General features: G+C 36.5%; 1 pseudogene; it reads right to left on the reverse strand.

Annotated features, from left to right (window-relative positions):
• Positions 1 to 9926: 9926 nt before the first annotated feature.
• LOC119520757 lies at positions 9927 to 11967 on the reverse strand (annotated as a pseudogene).
• Positions 11968 to 12317: the final 350 nt, after the last annotated feature.

A 12317-nucleotide genomic window follows, 5' to 3' on the forward strand; every position in this document is an offset into this window, starting at 1 on the left:
ATATATAATTTGCTTCTTTATTGTTTATATTTTGTGTCTTCACCAAACCAATCCCCTACACACATGCTCACCCTAATATATGTCTCCACTTATTTAGGTTCTCTGTGATTTCTTTTAGAAAAATTTTGTAATTTTCTGTGACATCTTTTACATCTTTGGTTAAGTTTCTTCCTAGATATTTAACATTTTTTTGTTGTTATTGTAAAAGAATTTTTTCTTGATTACTTCTTCAATTTGATCATTACCAGTGTATAGAAACATTACTGAATTTGCACATTGCTGAATTTGTTTATTTGTTTGAGATATTTTGTCATTGATTTTAGGGTTGTCAAAATATAGGATCATATCTGCAAATAATAGTAGTTTTACTTTTTCCTCTCCAATTTGGATTTTTTTATTTCTTTATCTTGTCTAATTGCTCTGGCTAGTATATCTACCACAATGTTGAATAATAGTGATGACAGTGGGCATCCTTGGGTTTTTCCTGATCTAAGAGGAAGTCTTTCTCTATCTAACTATTGAATATGATGCTGGCTGTGGGATTTTCATATATGCCCTTTATCATATTGAGGAAGTTTCCTTCAATTCATACCTTTTGAACTGTTTTTATCAAATGGATGCTGAATTTTGTTGAATACTTTTCCAGCATCTATTGAGATGATCATGTGACTTTCCCTTTTAATTTGTTAATGTGTTCTATTACATTGATTGATTTTCTTATTTTGAACTATCTGTGCATGCCTGGAATGTACCACACTTGGTCCTGATGTATAATTTTTAATATGCCTTTGGATCCTAGTAGCAACTATTTTCTTGAGAAATTTTGCATTTATTATATTCATCAGGGAGATTGGTCTGTAGTTTTCCTTTCTTGTATTATCCTTATCTGGTTTTGGTATTAGAGTGATGATAGCTTCATACAATGAGTTAGGTAGTGTTATTTTCCTTCAATTTTTTGAAAGAGTTTGAGCAGGAAATGTTTTAGTTCTTTTTGGAATGTTTTAAAAAATTCCCCCTGTGAAGCCACCTGGACATGGGCTTTTCTTGGCAGGAAGATTTTTGATGACTGATTGGATCTCTTTAATTGTGGTTGGTTTGTTTTGGTCTTCTATTTCTTCTCAAGTCAGTCTAAGTTGTTCATATGCTTCCAGGAAAATTTCTATTTTCTCTAAGTTGTTGGGTTGGTGCACCGTTGTTCATAGTGTCCTCTTATGATTATTTTTAATTAATTTTTATTGAGATATATTCACATATCATGTAGTCATACAAAGCATACATTCAATTGGTTACAGTACCATTATATCATTGTGCATTCATCACCAAAATTAATTTTTGACACTTTCATTACCACACAACACAAATAATAAGAAAAAAATTAAAGTAAAAAAGAACACTGTGTGCCTTTTCCCTCTCCCATTTTTCCACACATTCATCCATAAACTGGACAAACAGCAGTGTGGTCCATATGGCTTTCCCAATCACATTGTCACCCCTCACAAACTACATTTTTATTCAATCATCAAGATTCATGGGTTCTGGGTTGTAGTTTGATAGTTTCAAGTATTTACTGCTAGCTATTCCAATTCATTAGAACCTAAAAATAGTTGCCTATTTTGTACATAAGAGTGCCCACCAGAGTGACCTCTCAGCTCCTTTTGGAATCTCTCTGCCACTGAAGCTTATTACATTTCCTTTCACATCCCCCTTTTGGTCAAGAAGATGTTCTCCATCCCATGATGCCTGGTCTAGATTTCTCCCTGGGAGTCATATTCCATGTTTCCAGAAAGATTTACTCCCCTGGGTGTCAGATCTCATGTAGATGGGAGGGCAGTGATTTCACCTGCCAAGTTGGCTTAGCTAGAGAGTGAGGGCCACATCTGAGCAACAAAGAGGCATTCAGGAGGGAACCCTTAGGCCCAATTATAAGCGGGCCTAACCTCTCCTTCATGGCAACAGGCATCCCCAGGGCAAAACCCATGATAGAGGCTCAGCCCATCAAACCACCAGTCCCCTATGTTTGAGAGCACATCAGCAGCCATCCAGATGGGAAAGCATAACATCCCAGCATTCTCCATCAGCTCCACAAGGGGGCTCTGCATACCTCTGCATATTTTTACATTTTTTTTAAATTAACTCTTTTTAAATCAACTATATCAAAGTTTTTTTTTAAAAAAATACAATAAAAAAAACATTTCAAACAAACTGTAATGGAGTAAGAAAAAGACAATTAACCTAAGATAACTACTTTACTTCCAACATATTCCTACTCTAACTCAAGAATATAACCTAATATAGGAACATTTCTGTGAACTTGTTCCTAACACACCCATCAGAAATTAACGGACCATAGTCATTCCTGGGCATTCCCAGAACATTCAGTTTACCCACAATAGCTTTTCTGTTCTTATTGGGTTATCATTTTCCTTTCCTTAATTGTTCTCTATTGCTAGTTCCCCTACCTTCTATAGTATAAACCATTTGTTTTACATTTTTCAATGTTCACATTAGTGGTAGCATATAATATTTCTCTTTTTGTGCCTGGCTAATTTCACTCAGCATTATGTCTTCAATGTTCATCCATGTTGTCATATGTTTCACAACATCATTCCTTCTAACAGCTGTGTAGTATTCCATCGTGTGCATATACCACATTTTATTTATCCACTCATCTGTTGAAGGACATTTGGGTTGTTTCCATCTCTTGGCAATTGTGGATAATGCCACTATGAACATTGGTGTGCAGATATCTGTGTCACTGCTTTCAGGTCTTCTGGGTATATACTGAGAAGCACAATCACTGGATTGAGGGGTAAATCTATATCTAGTTTTCTAAGGAAATAGCAGACTGACTTCCAGAGTGCCTGAAATATTATACAGTCTGACCAACAATGAATAAGGGTTCCAATTTCTCCACATCCTCTCCAGTATTTGTAGGTTCCTGATTGTTTAATGGCAACAATTCTAATTGGTGTGAGATGGTGTCTCATTGTGGTCTTAATTTGCATCTCTCGAATTGCTAGTGAAGATGAACAATTTTTCATGTGTTTCTTGGCCGTTTGTATTTCCTCTTCAGAGAACTGTCTTTTCATATCTTTTGCCCAATTTATACTTGGGCTATCTTTACTATTGTCATTGAGTTGTAGGATATCTTTATATATGCAAGATATCAGTCTTCTGTCAGATACATGATTTCCAAAAATTTTCCCATTGAGTTGTCTGCCTCTTCAGCTTTTTGAGAAATTCCTTTGAGGTATGGAAACTTCTAAGCTTGAGGTGTTCCCATTTATCTACTTTTTTAATTTTGTTGCTTGTGCTTTGGGTGTAAAGTCTAAGAAGTGGCCACCTTATAAAAGGTATTGAAGATGTTTCCATACATTACCTTCTAGGAGTTTTATGGTTAATGTCTTTTATAATGAGATCTTTGATCCATTTTGAGTTAATTTTTGCATAGGGTGTGAGACAGGGGTCCTTTTTCATTCTTTTTGATATGAATATCCAACTCTCCCAGCCCTGTTTATTGAAAAAAACTATGTCCATGTTCAGTGACTTTTGGAACCTTATCAAAGATCAGTCATCTGAAGATCTGGGAGTCTAACTATGAATTCTCAATTCAATTCCATTGATCAATATGTCTATATTTGTGTCAGTACAATGCTGTTTTGACAACTGTGGATTTATAATAAATTTCAAAGTCAGGGAGTATAAGCCCTCCCACTTCATTTTCCTTTTTTAGAGTGTTTTTGGCAGTTCAAGGTATCCTCCCTTCCCAAATAAATTTGATAACTAGCTTTTCCAAGGCTGCAAAGAAGGTTGTTGGAATTTTGATTTGGATTGCATTGAATCTGTAGATGACTTTGGGTAGAATTTACATCTTAATAACATTTAGCCTTCCTATCCATGAACATGTAGTATTTTTCCATCTTTTAAGTTCCACTTGTATTTGTTTTAGTAGAGTTATATAGTTTTCTTTGTATAGGTCTTTACATCTTTGGTTAAGTTTATTCCTAGGTACCTGAATTTTTTATTTGCTATTGAAAAATGGTATCTTTTTCTTGAGTCACTTCAATTTGTTCATTTCTAGCCTATAGAAACATTACTGACATATGCATTAATCTTGTATTCTGCTACTTTGTTAAATTTGTTTATTAGCTCTAGTAGCTGTATCATCAATTTCTCAGGGTTTTCCAGATATGAGATCATATCATCTGCAAATAATGACAGTTGTAATTCTCCCTTTCCAATTTGGATGCATTTTATTTCTTTGTCTTGTCAGATTGCCCTGACCAGCACTTCTAGCAAAATGTTGAATAAGAGTGGTGACAGCAGGCATCCTTGTCTTGTTAGTGATCTTAGAGGGAAGGCTTTCAGTCTCTCACCATTGAGTACTGTGCTGGCTGTGGGTTTTTTCATATATGCCCTTTTTCATAATGAGGAAATATCCTTCAATTCCTATCTTTTGAAGTGTTTTTTATCAAAAAGGGACGTTGGATTTTATTGAATGGTTTTTCAGCATCTATTGAGATGATCATTTGATTTTTCTCTATTAATTTGTTAATGTGTTGTAATACATTGATTGATTTTCTTATGTTGAACCATCCTTGCATGCCTGGATTGAAGCTGACTTGGTCACAGTGTATGATTTTTTAAGTGTGTCTTTGGATTCAATTTGCAAGTATTTTTTTGAGGATTTTTGCGTCTATATTCATTAGGGAGATTGGCCTATTGTTTTCCTTTATTGTGACATCTTGGTCAGCTTTTTGTATTAGATTGACGTCAGCTTCATAAAATATGTTTGGTAGTTTTCAGTTTTCTTCAATGTTTTGAAAGGGTTTAAGTAATATTCATATCAGTTATTTTTGGAATATTTGGTAAAATTCCCCTGTGAAGCCAGCTGGCTTATGGCATTTATTTGTGGAAAGTTTTTGATGTCTGATTGGAACTATTTGCTTGTGATTGGTTGGTTGAGGTCTTCTATTTCTTCTCTGGTCAGTCTACATTCTTTCTATGTTTCCAGGATATTGTCCATTTCCTCTATATTATCCAGTTTATTGGCATACAGTTGTTCATAGTATCCTCTTATTTTTTTTATTTCTTTGTGATCCACAGTAATGTCACCTCTCTCATTCATTATTTTTTTATATGAGTCTTGTCTCTTTTTGATTTTTTCAGTCTAGCTAGGGGCTCATCAATCTTGTTCCTCTTCTCAAAGAACAAATTTTTGGTGTTATTTATTTTCTCTATTTTTTTTTGTTCTTTATGTTATTTATTTCTGCTTTAATCCTTGTTATTTCTTTTCTTCTACTTGGTTTAAGGTTGGTTTGCTCTTCATTTTCTTGCTTCTTCAGTTGCTCAATTTTTTCTTTGACATTAGCTCATTCTTCCTTTTAAATGTATGTGTTCAGTGCTATAAATTTCCCCCTCAGTACCACTTTCACTGCTTCCCATAGGTTTTGATATGTTGTGCTCTCATTTTCATTCATCTCTATATATTTAGCAATTTCTTTGCTATTTCTTCTTTAACCCACTTATTGTTTAGGGGTGTGTTGTTTAACATCCAGGTATTTGTGAATTTTCTAAGTCTTTGATTGTTATTGAATTCTAATTGTATTCCATTGTCATCAGAGAATGTGCGTTAAATAATTTCATTTTTTTTCAAATTTATTGAGGCTTGTTTTATGTCCCAGAATATGATCTATTCTGGAGAAAATTCCGTGAACACTAGAGAAGAATATGTTTCCTGGTGATCTGGGATGTAATGGTCTATATATTTCTGTTAAATCAAATGAATTTATCAGATTGTTAAGGTTTTCAATTTCCTTATTGGTTTTCTTTCTGGTTGATTTATCTATAGTAGAGAGTGATCTGTTGAAGTCTCCCACAATTATTGTGAAAACATCAATTGCTTCCTTTAACTTTGCCAGTGTTTGTCTCATGTATTTTGTGACACCCTGATTGGGTGCATAAACATTTATGATGGTTATTTCTTCTTGTTGAATTGCCCCTTTTATTAGTATGTAGTGGCCTTCTGTGTCTCTCATTTAAAGTCTATTCTATCTGCATTTAAAACCTATTCTATCTGAGATTAATATAGCTACCCCTGCTTTCTTTGGGCTGTAGCTTGCATGAAATATTTTTTCCATCCTTTCACTTTCACTTTCATGAAAGACACTTCCTTTCATCCCTGTGTCTAAGACGAGTCTCTTGTGTGCAGCATATTGGTGGTTCATTTTTTTATCCATACTGCCAATCTATACCTTAAATTGGGAAGTTTAATCAATGTTATTTCTGTGAAGGCATTTCTTGAATCAGCCATCTTATCCTTTGATTTATATTTGTCAGATATATTTTTCCCTCTTTCTTAATGTCCTTTAATGTACCCATACTGAATCTCTTTAGCACTGAACCTTTCTCCACATCTCTCTCTCCTTTTTTTATCTTTTAGTAGGGCTCCCTTTAGTATCTCAAGTAGGGCATGTCTCTCTTTTGGAAAGTCTCTCAGCATTTTTCTGTCTGTGAAAAAATTATGCTCTCCCTCAAATTTGAAGGAGAGCTTTGCTGGATAAAGAATTCTTTCTGGCAATTTTTCTCTCTCAGAATTTTAAACATGTCATGCACTGCCTTCTTGCCTCCATGGTAGCTGCTGAGTATTCACTACATAACATTATGCTTTTTCCTTTGTTAATGGTGAATTGCTTTTCTCTTAATGCTTTCAGATCTTACTCCTTCTCTTCAATATTAGACAATCTGATCAGAATATGTCTCAGAGTGGGTTTATTTTGATTTATTCTATTCGGAGTTTGTTGGGCATTTATGATTTGTGTATCATGGTGTTTAGAAGAATTCAGAAGTTTTCCACAATAATTTATTTGAATAGTCTTCCTAGATCTTTACCCCTTTCTTCCCCTTCGGGAAAACCAATAAGTCTTATATATGGATATTTTATATTATCTATCTTATCCCTCAGGTCCATTTTAATTTTTTTGATTTTTTTCTCCATTCTTCCTTTGGTTCTTTCATTTTCCATTCTGTTGTCTCACTGGTTCACTGTTCAGCTTCCTCTAGTCTTGTATTATGAGTATCCAGAGTCTTTTAAATTTGGTCAACAGTTTCTTTTATTTCCATAAGTTTGTCTATTTTTTATTTACTCTTTCAATGTCTTCTTTATGCTCTTCTAGGGTCTTCTTCATGTCCTTTTTATCCTATGCCATACTTTCATTTTTTGTCATTAGTTCTTTGATTAATTTCTCCAAGTACTGTGTCTCCTCAGATATTTTGATTTCAGTGTTTAAGTTTGGGTTATCCATATCATCTGGTTCATTCATATTCTTTAAATTTTTGTTGTTTTTGGACTCCTGGAATTTCCTTAGCTTGATAGGGTTCTTTTAGAATATGTAGACTGATTTAAACACTTATCTCTAATTTGTCAGATCTACAGCTTAGTGGAGTACACTTTCTCTAACTAACTAGCAGATGGCATCTGTGAGCCACCTACTCCCCTCAAGCCAGTTCTCCCCAAATTATTATTAGTTTTGATTGGGGGTATGAGTCTTGTGGGGTGCAATTGGCCCACCAAGTTTGCATGTGTTATTGGTGTTTCCCACCCTGAATGTGTGGTGTGTGTCTGAGCAGTTAGGGTAGGTGTCAGCTTTAATAATCAAATCTCCCTGGTATTCCTGGAGATTTAAAGCTGTTGCAATAGTCTAATCCTTCAGTTTTGTCTCACCACAGTTTGTCTCTGCCACTGACCCACAAGTCCTGGGTATTGGGGTTTGGGCCCAGGGAATTGTAAGTGGGTCCCTCTTCCAAGCCATGCCCTCCTAGGTCCTCTGCTGAGGGAAGACTGTGCTACATCACAAGTGAGCCCTATCTCCCAAGGGAAGTTCTGGGCCACAGGGCTGTGTAGGGGCATTCCCAGTCTGCTGAAAGGATGCCTGAATGGGGCTTGTTAATTTCCCCCCTTTCACACAGCTCCACCTTCCCAACTCTGGAACAATTGGCTGCAGGTGCATGAAAGGCTGTTGTCCATGCCTGATATTGTGGTGTGTGTCTGTGCTTTTGGAAACACTTCCCATGACACTGAGTAGTATGGGCAGCTCTGGGTGGTGGTGCTGGTGCTGGGTTAGAGCTTTCCCAGCCCAACAGGAAGATGAATGTAAGGGGACAACCAACTTTTCCTGGGAATTTGTGGTGTTCAGTGTATTTTTTCAGCCATGTACTTATTGCTTTTTGTCTCAGAGCTATCTTAGCTCTGCTCTTGCTTGGGTCCAAATAGCATGTCTTTGAGGCTTTCTGTAATGGGCTTCATAGAGTAATTGTTCTAGAAAAAGAGAAAAAGATAGAAAAAGAAAAAGTAAAAGAAAAGAAAAAGAAGGGCCCTCCTTGCAGATCTAATGGGCTACTGAAATGCTAAGAGACAAAGAGATTAGGGCCGTTAAGGAACAATCAAGATAGCAGAGAAACTGGCTCTTCAGACAAGGAAACTTGCCCCCTGGATTTGCATATGAGCCTGATTCTCTTTGAGCCCTGCCCTTCTCTATTTTATGTTGATCAGAACTCCAAAAATTCTCTGTATTTATTTTTGTGTTTTTTTTTTTTTTTTTTTTTTTTTGCTGTTTTTGTTAGCCCTATCTCCTCTCTGCTGGACTGACTGCTCTTGTATTCTCTGGTGTCTGGTCTCAGTCTATCTATGTTTGGAGTTTGGACCAGCAGTCTGAGTTTTTAGTAAGAGCAATAATTGCAGTTTTCCCTCCTCATTCCCTGCACCAATGGCCCCTCCTACCACATAACTGAGACTGGCAGGGAAAAGCATGCATCCCCTGGATACAAGAACATACATATTTTGCTGATCTCAGCTGTCCCATGCATTTGTAAGTGTGGTATGAAGTATGCCCAAAGTCAAATTTCTCTGCAGTGTCTGGTCCATGCAGTTCCTGGCTTTCTACTTACTGCCCTAGAGTAGTAACCAAAATCTACACCTTGCCACTCTGTATTCTTGCCCCACTTCCTTCTTATGATTTTTTTTTCAATGTCTTCAGGAAATATAGTAATGACACTGCTCTCATTTCTGGTTTTATTTTGATCATTTTTCTCTTTTAGTTTCACAGTCTAGCTAAAGTTTGTCAATTTTGTTGATCTTCTCAAACTACCAGTTTTGGTTTCATTTATTCTCTATATTGTTTTTTAATTCACCAGATCATTTATTTCTGCTTCAGTCTGTGTTATATCTTTTCTTCTACTTGCTTTAATGTTAGTTTCCTGTTCCTTCCCTTGCTTCTTCAGTTGTTCAGTGAGGCCTTTGTTATTAGCTCTTTTTTTCCTTCTGAATGTATTTACAGTTATGTATTTCCCTCTCAGCACCACCTTCCCTGCATACCCAGTTTTTATGTTGTGTTTTTGTTTCTATTCGTCTCCAGATATTTAACAACTTCTCTTGCAACTTCTTCTTTGACCCACTTATTGTTTAAGAGTGTGTTGTTTCACCTCCAGATATTTTTAAGAATTATGGCTTTTTGGTAGTTAATGATTTGCATATGAGCCTGATTCAGAGAATGTGCTTTGAATAATTTCAATCATTTAAAATTTATTGAGACTTATCTTTCCCCACTTTATGAACTATCCTGGAGAACACTCCATGAGAACTAGAGAATAATGTTTATCTTTGTATTTTAGGGTGCAATGCTCTTTAAATGTCTGTAGTCTGGAAAGCCATAAGTTGTCCCCTTATCAACAGCTGGTACTTTAAGCATGAGGTTAAAATATTGATGCTTACAGGATCCTCCCTTGACTACCATTAGTATGATTCCTCAGTTGTACCCAAATGGCTGATTTTCAAGTGATACCATTTATTTATTCTATCTCCTGACTGTATGTGGATTATTTTGCTTTATAAAAATACTTAAGATTAATTGGGAAATATTCTACTCATTCTATGAAAACTCTCCATTGAGTAATTTTTCATTTTTACAACCACTTCTTGCATTGCTGTTGCATTTTTCTTGTATCACCTTCTTCACATAGTTAGGTGGTCTTATCCTTCAAAAGATGCAGGATTTTTGAACAAGCCTCCAATTCTCTCCCACAGTGTGAAACACTGTCCATAGTTATAATCAAAGAATATGTAGTGGTCTGTATGATAAGCTGAGCCATTAATAAATGGCTTTAGGATTTGGGGGACATGAAAATCACCAAGAATTGAAAATGAACAGATATTGATAAAAATGTATAAACCCAAATAAACCATGGTTCTAGTTTGCTAATGCTGCCAGAATGCAAAACACCAGAGATAGATTCACTTTTATAGAAGGGGGTTGATTTGGTTACACAGTTACAGTCTTCAGGACATAAAGCGTCCAAGGTAATGTATCAACAATTGGGTACCTTCATTGGAGGATGGCCAATGGTGTCTGGAAAAGCTCTGTTAGCTGGGAAAGCATGTGGCCAGTGTCTGCTCCAAGCTCTTGTTTCAAATGGCTTTCTCCCAGGACATTCCTCTCTAGGCTTCAGCTCCTCACAATGTCACTCTTAGTTGCTCTTGGGGCTTTTGTCATCTCTTAGCTTCTCTGGAGCAAAAGTCTTGTTTCCAAGGTCATCTCCAAAATGTCTCTGTAAGCTGAGCTCCTCTCTCAGTTCTACAGCATTCTTCAAAGTGTCCCTCTTGGCTGTAGCAAGCTTGCTCTTTCTATCTGAGCTTATACACTGCTCCAGCAATCAAGGTCCATGCTGAATGGGTGCAGCCACACCACCATGGAAATTATCTCATAAGAGTTACCACCAACAGTTGGGTGGGTCAAATTTCCATGGAAACACTCAAAGGATTCAAATCTAATCAGCACCAAAACATCTACCCCACAGGATTGCATCAAAGAATATGGCTTTTTCTGGGGGCATAATACATTCAAACTGGCAAAACCACCTTATCTAAAGGAAAGATAAAAGGGTATACATGGTAAGGTAGATGTATTAGTTAGGCTTCTCTAGGGAAACAGAATCAATGAGAGGTCTCTCTTATTATTAAATTGTAAAAGTGGCTCACACAACTGTGGGTATGCATGAGTCCAAATTCTGTAGAGCTGTCAACAAACCGTCAACTCCAAGGAATATGTCCGATGAGCTCCTCAGGAAATGAACTGGGATCTTTGATGAATGTGTTTGATGAACTCCTCAGGAAATGAACTGGCAACTTTGATGAACTCCTCAGGAAATGCTTCACTGGGCAGCCAAAGGAAAAGAAAAAGGTCCTCTATCTTTCTTGCTTATAAGTCTTCAACTGATTAATTGGATCAAATCCAGCCAATTGCATTCTCTCATTGTGGAAGGCAAGCCCTTTGGTGAGTCATCAGTCACAGCTGCAGTCAATTGACTGATGATTTAATAAACCAGTCTGTTGGTTTATTAACCAGCCTCAAACATCCTCACAGCAATTTTTAGGCCAGTGTTTGCTTGAACAGACAGCTGGGTCACCTGGCAAATTTGACACATGAACCTAACCATCACAGTAGGCTTTGAAGGAAACCATGCAAAGGGTAAAAACCATGACTTGCAAATGGAGTGAGAAACTTCCAAATATGATGAGGTTTATGTATGCACTTATAAAAAGCCTATGATGAAGGCCTCTGTGAACACAGTGAATCAGCATGTCAGTGAAGTAAAGGAAAGGCATTACACTAATGAGTCAAAACCAACCAAATGGAAAAACTCCTGTCTTCATATAATTTACTGTAACCTTTCACTAAATGGGAACAATGTAACAGTGGGAATACTCATCCATGACAATGACTTTACAGTATACTTAACTCTCAAAAAACTTGATCCTTTAAAAATTGTGGGTGTTTCAACAATGAATGTTCATAGACAAAATAATAGCTCTGTGTTGCAAAGAAGAAATAAAAGATATAAGCACTAATATTTGTTATAATCAGGAGACTAACAGTTTTTTTGGAAAATTTCATCACCTGGCTTGATATGCATAGTGCACAAGAAATAATAATCTACAGCATTGACTACAATATCTTTTTAGCACCTAGTGAGGGTCCAATGCCCTTCTTGTTGCTGTCATTTCCAGGATTCTGTGGCTGGTCTGCTACCTCAGACAGCCACCACAGCTTAGAAAGGAGGAAACAGGGCCTATATGTGGAGCAGCAGGAGGCACAAGCCAGTCAGGGGTTGGAAGCAGAATATGATATGATGGTGGATAGCATGACCTCTAATATTTCTGTTAAATCTAATTCATTTATCACATTGTTTAGGTTATCATTTTCCTTTTGGTTCCTCTGTTTAGTTCTATCATTGTTCCAAGTTCTGTGTCTCCCCCTGGCTTT

This window comes from Choloepus didactylus, chromosome 26 (assembly GCF_015220235.1).
Source record: "Choloepus didactylus isolate mChoDid1 chromosome 26, mChoDid1.pri, whole genome shotgun sequence".
Classification (NCBI taxonomy): domain Eukaryota; kingdom Metazoa; phylum Chordata; class Mammalia; order Pilosa; family Megalonychidae; genus Choloepus; species Choloepus didactylus.